This window comes from Geospiza fortis, unplaced genomic scaffold (genome assembly GCF_000277835.1).
Source record: "Geospiza fortis unplaced genomic scaffold, GeoFor_1.0 scaffold330, whole genome shotgun sequence".
NCBI lineage: Eukaryota > Metazoa > Chordata > Aves > Passeriformes > Thraupidae > Geospiza > Geospiza fortis.
In genome coordinates this window covers 730689-743880 of record NW_005054400.1, presented here as the reverse complement: position 1 = coordinate 743880, position 13192 = coordinate 730689, and the positions used below count along the sequence as shown (strand labels likewise).

General features: G+C 40.6%; 1 long non-coding RNA gene across 2 annotated transcripts; it reads right to left on the bottom strand.

Moving 5' to 3' along the window:
* Positions 1–2527: 2527 nt before the first annotated feature.
* On the bottom strand, positions 2528–13186 carry LOC115948447. Of its 2 annotated transcripts, XR_004082278.1 has the most exons (6): positions 12625–13186; positions 12437–12512; positions 11651–11921; positions 7404–7514; positions 6301–6365; positions 2528–6126 (listed from the first exon to the last, which is right to left on the bottom strand). It is a non-coding gene; the product is annotated as an uncharacterized LOC115948447 (long non-coding RNA). The 2 variants fall into 2 exon arrangements; XR_004082277.1 differs by having other exon boundaries at positions 2528–6365.
* Between the last annotated feature and the right edge of the window lie 6 nt (positions 13187–13192).

The following is a 13192-nucleotide window of genomic DNA, read 5'->3' as shown; positions in this document are numbered from 1 at the left end:
ACAAAGCAAATTAGAGTGTTCATGTGTAATTAGCTGACTATTAGTGTGGTTCAGCCAAGGCAATAGGCAGACAGTTAACTTGAAGATAGCTCGCAGATAAAAGGGCTGGGAAGGGTGTTCTGGGGAAAGCTGGAGGTAATAGTTCAGAAGATAAAATCCTGACAAATTGAGCAGGCATCTCAGAAGTTCTTTCCCCACACCATTAGCACAGTGAAGCTACACAGACCTTCTCTCTCTGCCCTATAAAGCTTAACCCTTCATGGCATCTGGGGCTCTTTACCCTTGGATAGCTCACTTCTAAATTATTTAATTATCATTTCCTGTTTAAATGCATTAGTTTGAAATAAAACTGTGACATTTCCTGTCCTCCTTATTGTGCTAGCATACGAAACAGAGATTATTACCCCTGTAGAGGCTGGAATACCTCCAGCTCTTCATCTGAGAGGGTGTGTGACCAGGCCTAGTAAAAACATTATCATTAAGCATCACACCTGGGGATAAACAAAAAGTGTGTCCGAGTTCAAGTCTTTGCAACTTCTGTGAAAATGTGGGTGTTTTAGTAAATCTCTGTGCTAAATGAAAATGTCATTATAATTTTCACTCATTTTATAGCTGACAGGGAAGTGCTTTCTTCTGTCCCTTGGGAGTTTTCAGGATTTCATTTTTTTTCAGCTAATTCTGTGGCTAACCAATAAGCTGCTAAAAAGTGAAAAATCTAACTGAGCCATTTGCTTCAGTAGTTTCAAAATATTGCATTTTTTTACTTTCACTTATAAATTAAAAATTAAAATCAAAATATATTTCAAAGCAAATATACGTTCACTTAGAATAATATTACTGGGACACTTGCAATGATTTTTAAAAGTCTTTAACATCTTTTTTTTCCAGTGGAGAAGCCTCATGAAAACTACATTATTCAATCCAAACCTTTTTGCTTGTTTGACATTTTCCAGGACAAAGTTCTCATGGAAACCCTAGCCACAATCCACTTTTATCATTAATTCAGTATATCAGGGTGTTCTTGTTTGGGATGACTTCCAGGAAAGAATAATTGAGAACTTCATGCTGAGTTGATCCAGCAGTGAAATTCTCAAATACTGCTGAAATTATCCATACCTCTGAGTAGCCATTCATCGAAACTTACATTTCTCTAAGGTCTATATGCCTATTGCCCCTGCCATTCCTCTCGAGCAGGATTGATTAAAAGTTATTTTGTTAAAGTAAAAGTTTATCACAGGTTTTGCACAACCTGTGCACTGTTTCTCTGTCAGTGTGTAAACTCTGCAGCAGGACTGTTAGAACTTTTCCCTGCAAGGAAAATGCACTCAGGGTATTTCAGATGAGATGTTCTTTTCTGAGATGCCAGACACAGAATTCACCAAACAGACAGGAAAACCTGCACTGTTGGGGTGGGTAAATCCATATTCACTGAAGAACATGTTATTTTTTTCAGGCAAAAAATCACCTCTCAGGGTACAGTTAGCAACTTTTGATTCATAGCTATTCTTTAACCCCCAAAAGAAAAAATCCCCACTGCTACTTTTAATGCTTGTTTGTCCAAGCCTTGTGTAGGCATTTGTCACGAGCCAAATTTGGACCAAATTCTCCACAGAAGAAATGAGGAATGAAGAGTGGGCAAGACTGTGTTGGTGTTTCTGTTCATCTTGAAGGAGGGAACCTTCTGCTGCAGCTCTCAAGTGATGCTCGAGGGGAAGAACAGCACGTACAAGGAGGAGAGCCAAGTGCCTGCCACTAGAGAGAAACCCTGGGGACAGTACCAAGGTAAGGGCCCTCACCAGCCACTCAGCAAATGCTTTCCTTGTGACTTTTGCTGCCCCACTCACCTTCCTCCCATGTCCTGTCGTTTCCCTCATCCCACTCTGCACAATGCCTGAGGTTTTACGCAGGTTTCTGGAGTGAGAAGTAAGCTGTCAAACTGCTTACCTTGCCTAAAAAATAGCAGTAGGGTTACACCAGAGGTCCTGCAAGCCCCTCACCATCCCCTCTGAGGAGCAGCTGAGGCAGCTTGGGGTGTTCAGCCTGGAGGACAGGAGGCTCAGGGGGGACCTTATCACTCTCTACAGCTCCCTGACAGGAGGGTGCAGCCAGGTGTGGGCTGGTCCCTTCCCCCAGGTGACAAGCCACAGGACAAGAGGTAGAAGACTCAAGTTGCAGCAGGGGAGGTTTAGGTTGGATATTAGGGAAAATTTCACCACTGAGAGAGTCATCAATCACTGGAACAAGCTGCCCAGAGAAGTGCAGTCACTATACCTGGAGGTGCTCAAAAATGTGTGGATATGGTGCTTAGGAACATGGTTTAGCGCTAGCCCTGACAGTGTTGGGTTAATGGTTGAACTGATGATCTCAGGGGTCTTTTCCCACCTTAATGATTCCATGATTCTTGGCCCCTGTGGCAGAAAGTCCCAGCAGACATACAGAAAAATGTCAGAAGTCCAACTAATTCTTCTCATGAGGTATTTTCCTTGTTCCTATCACGCAGTGCATTAGAGACTGGCAATAGAAGTTACATAAAACAAGAATGTTTAATGGTATTTTAAGTTGATTATATTTTTGGTATTCTTTTGGCAGAAGGTCCTGCAATTTAATTAACGAATTGTGCTGCATGACAAAATTTTATTCACTTTAAACCTCTTTTGCTCCTTGTATTAACAGAGTCTATAAATATTCCCCTCCTAAGAACATTCTCCATAACATTTGCCATGGTATAAACTTCAGCCCCCTCCTCCCAAAGAGTTCTAAATTTATCTAGTTTATCCTGGCATGGAAGCAGATACATACAATTACTGACAAGACAACCACTATCAAACCCAACTGTTGCTACCCAGACTGAAATTCTTCCAAAAATTAATTATTTAAAATAATCCAAACGGTGCAAATATCCAAAGATCAGACAGATCTATAAAACTTGCCTGTAGCAAAATCATGCAATTAGAATCATGCTCATAAGTGTTGCAGTCTTAAAACATTAATGGAAGGAGTTATTAAAATTGTATTTGATTTGCATTATTACAACACTGAATGCACTATGGAAAACTGAGTCCATGAGTGAGGTGCAGCACAAACCAGAGTCTTATTATCTGAGTTGGAACTTTAAAATAGACTGTGCTTTACAGTTCTGCCTGAATTTCCTTTAGTTTTATTGCTCTTGTAAATTGATAAGGATTCCTGGTTTTATATTAGAAATAGAAAATGAGGAGGAGGATAAGAAAATAGTTGTAGATAAAGACTCAGAAAAGCAATTTGAGAAAAAAACAATCCTCCCAAAGTAAGTAATTTTTATCAGAAATGAGATGTGCTGTTGTGATCATAAGTGCCATCAGAAGCCCCAAGAATTGCAGGGTTTCTGTAGACAACCTAGGGAAAAGTTTCCCCAAATGTGGAAGCAATTATAAAGAAATCCATGACTCACAGTAAGAATTCCTGGTTTTGTTTCCATTACAAATAGACTGCAATTTGTGCATCTCTGTCTGACATCTTTTTATTGGGCACTTACCCTCCCTGACATGTTTATAAAATTACCTATTTCATTAGTGGGACATCACCAGCAAATCTGAGGCACAAATATTGCCTCTAATCCAGCAGGAAAGAGAGTTTGCTAAAGTCAATGGAATCATTTCAATCAATTCCAACAGAATTAGAGATAAACCTGTGAGGGTTAAAAAAGATATATATATAACCACTATTACAAAGTGTAAGAAGGAATACAGGGAATTTTCTTTGCAACTGAGATATTTTTAGGTTTTTTATTCTTTAGAATCCCTGTACAGGCACGTCCCTCATGCACAGTTGTCAAAAATAGTGTTTAGGCATTTAGACTCAAGTTGATTTAATCCAGTACAGAAGTGTGCTCTAAATTTTTCAGGGCAGTGAAAATTTGTAAAAATGGTGTCTTCATGTTCAAAAGCTCCATTTCATTTAGAAGAACAGTGCCAATAAATTAAATAAATGAAATTATCTCTATTAAAAATAGAAATAGTGTCTTGTAGAAAAAATACACTTTCTTCTGAACTTAAGCTATGTTTTTAAATTCAGTATTCAGATCCTTAGCAGGTGTAAATCATCACAGAAATTATGCTGTTACACTTTACATGATATTACCAAATTGTCTTGCTGGTAATTAAGAATATCCTCTATGGAATAAGGACCAATGACAGGAGAAAGTATAAGTTGATATTGTCTCAGCACGCCTAAGTGGTAGACAGAAATATTCATGTGCATAATCTTGCACCTTCCCTACATGATACCCAGTGGGCTGAAGTAATAGTGTACAGAATTATCTTGGAAAAGGCAATTCTCAACAGAAACTAAAAAGTCTTATGAGTTGTCTGTGTTTCTCATAATTATACATGGCAAAAATTAAGATAAAACTAACAGGCATGCTCTTGGAAAATGTTTCTTTAAAAACGTTTCTGTAAACTTTCAGCATACTATACTCAAATGTTTTCCAAGCTCAAATTTTCTGTATTTCATTCCAAGAAAATCAGTATCCCTTTCTCCATTTCTTTTCATGGCTCTGTCATGTCTATAACATAGAGCCCAGGGAAACCAAGGCCATTCCTATTACTCAGGAAGGCAATGAAGCTGCTCTGATCAAAGATGAAATTTCTGAATTTCTGGTGTAAATTTCAGGGAAAAGGCCTGAATTCAACAGAGGCTTCCACGAGGAGCCAAAGAGCCACTCTGTCACTCTGCCTTCTACAGCACAGCTCCTCTAACTCACCAACAAATAGTCTTTTCCAGAATCCAACTTCTCTTTAAAATGCAAGTGCTCTCCTTCCTCAGTATTAAAAGTGATTCTTTTGAAAATTATTTTCTTCTGCTTCTCATGGAAATTATTTTCAACAGCTCCCTTAAGGAGATGTCCATTATGAGCAGCAGAGGCTCAGGGCTGGAATTCCATGTTCATGAAACATGCTCTGACCTATGTGTTCAGCTCATGGCCCACCCCAATATGCTTTGGGCTTTAGAAATCACTTTTCTTTAATTCTGGCTAAGTTACTGTGAGGATACAAGGTCAAAATTCCATGGAACATGATGTTACAGCCGTGGAACATCAGCATACAGCTGAAGACCGTGTCCCTGTTTTCTCATGTTGGATAAGAAGGTCAATATGGGTTTCATTATCCCCAAAATAATTGGAAATAGTCAACTGTGAGAGGAAAAAATAAAGTGCATAGTGGTGAATGATGCTTGGATGCATGTATTTAGAATGTCCTGCAGGTGCAGAGTAACCAGAATCATGATGTCACAAACATGACATTGAAAGGCCAAACATATTAAGACCAAAAAATATTCTGTATAGATTACTTGTGGGCATCCTTATGGCAGATACTGAGGGATATTCTAGATTCTAGCAGGAATCAAGAAAGAATTAGGCATAGATGTACATATAGGAGGAGTTCTTGATCTCACATAAAATGTAGAAAGCATAAAATACTGTGTATTAGAGGTCCCCTGAGCAAGAACTATTATCTCAGCATCAACTGCAAACACATTACCATCGGAAGACTTATTCCAAGGTATGAAAAAAATCCACTAACAGCAGGAAATAGAAACGTTTGAAAGCTCCTGTGGAAGCCCTCAGAACCAAGCCAGGATGCCTCTGTGCAAGGCAGGCTCCAGCAGCACGGTCCCTCCAGGAGCTCTGATCAGGCACTTCCCTGATCCTCATGTCTGCACACTCCAAGCAGGGACATGCTGAATATTAGCATCTTTCTGAAGCTGCTCAATGTGTGAGGCTCTTTTTTAACCTCTTGGTATCCTGTCTGCTCGTGGAATGCAGAGAAATGTGGTTTTTTCCTTATTAATATAGAACTTACAAGTAAAACATCACCTGTTGTAATGCAGGAAGAATTTTGTACTGAGGGAAAATTCTGTGTCCTGCCTGCTAAGTGACAGGCACAAGCAGCTCCTTCTGTACATGTGATCACATCCCACTTTGTGCACATTGGAGCTTTTCAAACCTCCAGAGTTTTGTGTTTAGCAAAGCAGATGTGCAAATGGAGATCGGGGTGACCTCCCCTCTGAGCAGCAGGCCTTTGACACACATTACTCCCCTGCTGACAGCGCCAGAAGTGTGGATCAGTTGGCATTTCACACCTGCAACTAATGTAGAAGTTGTAACAATATGAGTGAGCATTAGGGAGAGGAGCGATCCTTTGGACATAAACCAGCTATATTTAACAGGAAAGGTGCAAATCCACATTATGACTCAGGATATGTATTAGCTGCAGCCCTTCCATAACCTAGAAAAAAAGAATTATATCCAAGGGAACTTACCTCAAAGAGTTTCTCTTTCCTCAGGCAGAAGTGATGATTAGGCTAAAACTGGCCATTTGTTTTATCTGTGGGTCGGGAATAGACAATTTAGTCCTTGCAGCTTCAGCTGTCTTGGCTCAAGATCCTGACCTACAATAAATACCTCCCCAATCAATAGAGCACTGAACTTGGAGCAGAGCCAAGGACCTTTCCCAGCAACTTTGGCCTGGACTGAGTTGACCTGGTAAATCTGCAGCGTTTGGGGAGAGATCTCACTGAGGATCCTGAGTTCTCCAAGTCCTCCAAGCCTTGGGAAGTCTGTGCCTCCAGTTAGGCTGCTGGGGACAGGAATTACAGCAGCTTTCCACATGATATTTTCTTGTTGGTGACAGATGCTCTGCACTGCTCCTTGGGCTGTCCTAATGCTGCAGCACATATCCTACAACACTCATCACTGCTCAGGGCTCTCTTCACTGGAGCAAGTCTATGAACTGCAGAGCATTTGGGGTTGGATGTATGTGCTCCCCCATTTAGGAGTAGCAAATCTTGTTGGGTGGGTAGGATGATACCACCATCCTTTGTGCCAGCATGGTCTAGCCCTGGGAGCTCATCCCCTCTGGATGAGTTCTGCAGGTTTCTTTGCCAGTGTCTAAAGGTGGCTGCCCTGATCTCTCCCTACAGCCTGATGCCTTCTGCCTTTCTTCCTGCCTGAGACATGTCACAGCTGTGAACGAGCAGCTTCAGCTCCTCCTGCCAGGCTGGGAAGGGGCCACAGCAGCACATCTCTCATTGAAAATCAGGGTCCAGGCCCCACAAAAAGGGGCCCCTGGGCAGTTACGTGACATTTCCTTGGGAAAGGAAACCGGTTTGTCACCTCTTGCTTAACGGTGTCACCTCAAGGCAGAGCTGAGGAGCACCTATGGGCACCAGAGATAAGGTTGCATTAGTAACACTATTCATCTTGTTCTGAAGATCATGGAGTCATACGAAAGCTTGGGTTGAAAAAGATCTTCAAGATCACCTAGTTCTGAGACATTCTATTTTCCAGCCTCAAAATGTGATACAACATTAAAAATGTGGTGAGAGTCTCGCTTACATAATTGTTAATTTATAGATTGTCCTACCAAAGAAAGTAAAGCATCTCTTCCAGCTCATCTTCCTGATTTCTCTTGGAAGATAGAACAGCTCCAAAGTAGATGAGAGCTGTCACCATCCATGACCTCTTGGGCTGAGAACTGTATGAAAACATAGAAAAGGTGTTCTTAGTCTAGAATAATATAAACTACAGATGAAGTATGTGTGAATACTTTTGTGTAAGGTGGTTGTACGTATGTACTTTGCAAAACGCATTTTGGGTGGAGTTGAGAATAGTAGGGCACACAATTCAAAGTTACCAGGCATATTAAAACAGGTGGGAAATGCATAGAATAGACAAAGGAAATTGTAGATAAAGGCAGGAAAAAGGGAAAGATGATAGATGTGGAGACAGCTAAGAGGATGACAGGTGTAACAGGCAGGATGAGGCAGGACAAATCCAAATGGTTCATTAGATGGAAAAATGCCTCTCTGGCATTGTACCTTTAGTTTGTTTTTCCACAGTGGTGTTACAGTTCTTTTTCTACTGCTACTACAAATGCACCACTAAAGTTCTCCTGATTAGTTTTTCCCCCCTGTGTAAGATGTCCTTTATGCTGTGATGAGATCATTTGTGTATTAGTTCATTTTAATCTTTTCAGAAGGAATCCAGGAACTGCGGTGAGGTCATGACTGCAGTAATGTCTAAACGGATGGTTTTATAGAGGAGGGGAGGCATATTCTTCTCATTTAACAAAACTGCAACAGAATTTGTGGCTCTCAAGTGTGTTGGACAAGTTAAGGTTTGGGATTTTTTCTGTTGTGTGTGTTTGGAAAGGACGGGCTGCTTCATACTCTTGTTTTTCCCTAAGTATTGCATAAATCTAATAAAGGTTGCAGACAGAGCACCCTGTTAGCACTTCACCTGAATAATCCTCTAGCATCATCCCAACACATGGCACCTCCCAGTCTTACAGTCAAGAGCAGGGTAAATAAACCCAGACTCCTCTGGTGCCCTGAGTGTCCTCACATCAGAACTTCTATACATTGAGAAGGCAGATGCCTCACTGAGAGCATCCTTGTTCCTGTCTCAAGGAGAAAGGTCCTTGGGGCATGCCCCAGGGCCATGGTATCACTCTTTAATATGACATATTTGTGCCTCATGGGTCAACGGAGCAATGTCAGGCATGAATTTGGACCGTGACATTTCAGGCAATGACCCAAAAATAAAAGTGCCAAAATTTCACTGTTACTCTGATTTTCACCTCCAGTCTTTTCCACTCTCTGTGGATGTGACAAGACTTAATGATATAATTCTGAAAGGTCTCTGGATGGATTTAGTGCTGGAAAGAGACATGTAGACAGATGGAATCATGTGCCTTGCTTTGCCATGGTCAATGTATTATATTTTAATGTGTTCTAATGAACTTTAAAATTATCCCCCAGCATGCATTGGTCAGAGGGGTCATCCTGAGTGTGCCATCTTCCTGGATCCTTCAGATCATTCCCTCTGGATCTGTTGGACCAACACCAGAGCTGTGATAACAAATACACTGCTGCTTTAACCCAGCACTGTGCTTTCCCCCTCTTTGCTAAATGGATTTGTGCATACCAAGAGTTACACTGCTCCTCTTTTAGCAACTTCAGGGCATTAGTCATGTGCTCAAAACCAGTTCCCCTCTCATATCTAGAGACCAAATGTCTTGGATGATCCATGGGACACAGAAGATGCCACAGGCTTAGTTTTGCTCCAGGGGTTTGAGAGATTTAGTTACCCAGAGAGGAGTGGGAGATTAATGGTGCTCGTTGATGGTGACAGGGACCTGTGTGCTCTAAATCCCATCACAGGCAGAGAAGAACCCACCTCTACACTACTAATATGCATAACTATGGAAAGCCTTTTAAATAAAGAAGACTAATTAATAATTCTTAGTGGTCTAGGTGTCTAAGTATGAACTGTCAGGGATTTCCGCAGGCTCGGGGAGGTGGGGAAATGGGTTAACATTGCATTGTTTCAAATTACAGGGTTTTAGATTGTTTCAAACGAGAAGCAGAGAGGGTTTCCACTGGAGATTTGAGACTTTTGTTCTCTTTTATTTGTACCCAAATTTCGGCTTCAGCTCACATTGTCATTCTACCCAGGCTGCTTCCCAGACCAGCTAATTTGTCTACCTGTGTTCCATTTTAGGCCTTGGTTTTAATTTGAGGATGATTCCTGCTAATACCAAAGACTGGATAGGACATCCATTAAAAGTCTACACAGCAATTGAAATGGAAAATTCCAAAAGAAACCCTATTAGAGTTTTTCTCCATCAAATCAACATTACAGACTTCTTATGCATTTCTTAATTAGACATTGATATTAACTGGACTGTTGCATGATTTAAATCTAGCTCTTAATCTCAGCTATTCTATGCTGCTGTAGTTTTTATGACATCCAACTAGCGACTGCTTTATGCATTAATCTATCTGGAAAACCACCTTCACATTTTTTTTGTCTTTTTTTAGAAGAATAAAGGCTCCAAGAAGGAAATGAAAGCTTTTGGGTTCAGCCATTAGTAATTTTCTGCTTAGTATTTGAAAAATTGCTTATTTTAATTGCTTCATAGAAGAAAAAGATATCAAAGCTAACGTTCTTTCTCTCCAAACTTTGTAATTATTTCTCTCAGACTCTTATTTGAAATGCCTTGAAAGGATTTTCATTGAAATGTAGATTTCTTCTCTTTCAAAAGTACTTTTATTCCCCTGTGCTTTTTTCCCTTTTTTTTCCTATTGACTTCCTCTCTAGATTTAGAGCAAAAACATAGTCTCCAATGTCTGGACACTGCAGCATGTGTCACACAGATGTCCCCAAAGTGACATCTTCTTTAAACCTAACCTTCCCATGGCCTATAGACTGTGCTGACAATTTGCCTTAGGTCTTAGTCTGGTACCCTTGGGCTTCCTCCAGGGATAGCAAAGAAAAGTCATAGATATTATAGGGGTTTGCTCTGTCAGACTCTACTCATTCTGAAAAGTATTGTGTGATTTGCTAATTAATATCACCACCAAAATTAGGAATCTAATGGGAAAATTCTGTAAATATGAATGAGGGTGTCAGTGAGCTGAAGCCAAGGCAGAGGTAAGCCTTGTATAGTTCTGGGTTCTGTTTCCAGCAGTGTAAATCCTGGATATCCTAATCCAGAAGGGAATTTACTAACCAAACCCTGTAGTTAATTCTGCATCATATCTAAATGTAAGTAGCACAAAGCCTGAGGATTGTGTTGGCCTCCACAATAATCCTTGATACCAATACAGCAGTAGTAGCAAGAAGTTCTTTATTTCACCTATACATTTTCAGAGAGCATTATTTACTAATAGATTATGATCTGGTCAAAGTGATCTATACATTCATTACATCTGGAGTGGGCTTTCATAACTCACAGGACCTAAGAATGAGGCAAAACTCACATTTGTTTATAGTGCTGCAGTTCTGCTCAGCAAGGAAAGGTGCAGAGAAAACACTGTCCTAAGCACTTGTGGTCTGCTCTGAGTCCCAGGTGATTTCTCATGCCAGCCCACAAATATCTTTAAGAGCCTCAGAAGAGTGGGGACGTGGCTGCCTCAGAGCCCCCTCAAAATGCAGCTTTGCAAATCAGTCACCCCACGAGCCTCGTGCAGTCATGGCTGAGGTTATCTCCCAGGGGAAATCTTCCCAGTGGAACAAAACATTTTGAGAATAGAAGATGGAAATGAAGCTAAAGCATTCTCAATATCAGATTTTGCACACTTTTTTTTTTTTTGCAATAACACAGAGGGAAGAAAGAGAATAAGAAAATGAGTTAGAGGGAGATGGAGAGAGAGATGGTCTATTAAGCAAAGCTACTTTTTTACTCTCTGAATTTACAGTCCTGATACACATCTTTTTTCAAAATTACTCATTTTTTATATTCAGATACTACAGCTTTCAGTACTAGGTCCTAGATTTGTCTGGACAGATTACCCTCTTATTTCCACAATGAAACTTAATTATCCTTTTTATGTCTTCAGATACTTCCAGTTATTTCCTGAACTGTTTCTGGGGACAGAGAGCAGCTGATGGGTCAGTCAGTAAAGTAAATACTGTGCATCCCTACTGTTTTTAAGGCAAAACCCCTTTGGCCCCAGGTCTTTTTAGAATATTTTGAGGGCTAGCACATATAATTTGCTCAGATGTACTTTTCTGAGCTTTTTTCTTTTTGTGACTAGGCAGAGACTCATCATTTTCTCACCACCTTTCTGTGTATTACTTGGAAGCATCTAAATGTGACTAACTCACCTGGAATCCGTAGAGGGATATTTGAATGCGTCATCTCTGAGACAAGAATAACTCCTCCTGAAATCCAGGGTGGAATTGACTGCGTGATTTCAAACACCCCTTCCTGTACCCCTGCTGTTGCAGCAAGAAGGAATGCATCCGAGTGCTTAGAGCCCAAATGAATAAATAAACTGGTTCAAAGCAATGGCGGGAGCACGGAGGGGTGTGGAAGTTGCTGGTATTGAGTAGTTACTGGATTTTAGGACAATCCAGGTTTCATCTGTAAAGAAACCTATAACACATGATCCACCGTCACTGCCTTCTGTCTGAGAAGAGCTAACACAGAGCAGTCAACATGAAAATGTCACCTAAGATAACCCTGGACCTGCAAACACTGAACAGAAAATGATAATGAGTATCCATTCAGACTTTGAGAGTTATTTTTTAGCTTTTCTTTTTTTTTTTAAACTCTCAGTTGTTCAAATTAGAAAGTAAAGAAGTGTTACAACTAATTAAAATATAAATTGGCTAGAGAAAATCACCCAAACCATCAGGAAGTAGAGAGAGAGCACAACTGGGCATGTGTTATAGAATCCTTTATGAATTAAATGCTAAATCCTAAAGGGCTGACCTGGCAAAATAATCTTAATATATAAATAGATCAGGTGTTGCTATGGTATCTAGGTACACTTTGCTGGGTTGAACAAGTAGTGGTCAAATGCAGTTTAACTAGGCTGGGATGAACAACAGACTTTGTATGGACTTTACATATTGTAGATACCCCAAATTAAAGTAAATTTCTCTTACCCTGGCACAGTATTCACACTGCAGTCACATCTCTGCATGGAAGTTCCTTCTTCCAAGTCCAACTTGTGACCCCAGCCTGAAAGCAGGAACCAGGATGGTTCAGTATCACTGAGTCTGTCATACCAAAACCAGAAATTAAGATGTCACTGAGGTATAAAACACAAGTTTCTCTGTCACACCCAACCTACATTTTCTCCAGATGAGCTCATCATACTCAGTTTCCACTGTCCTCAGAGAACAGATAATCTGTTTCCTATAAATACAATAAAGAGTGCTTCAAATGACATGACATTTTTTCAATTCATCATTTCGGTGATTCAAAATAAGTGTGAAGGGAGAAGATGCTGAAAGCAACAAGCAGCAGGAGCCCAGGACTGAGGAGCTCAGGAGGCTGAGTCCCCATTTTTGCTGGATTTTGATGGATTCTCCCATCGCAGACCTGCCACCTGAACCTTCAGCCTGGGTGCATTACCTGCCTCCACAGGGTCCTGCAGCCCCGTGTGCTGCACAATAAGCTGGGTCCTGATCTCATCTCTGCCCTCACTCCCTGCAACTGGAATAAGAGTGATAAAAAATAATAATAAGACCAGAATAATTATGTATTGTCTTTGTAGTGAAACAGGCCTTGAGCATTGAGAGCTCTCCACTGGGAGAAGTCCCATTTAAAAAATCTCCCTAGCATAAAAATGAATCGGATCCTGTTACATGAATGGCCTGTGTTTACTATTCTTTTCACTTACCTTCTAGTCGTTCATT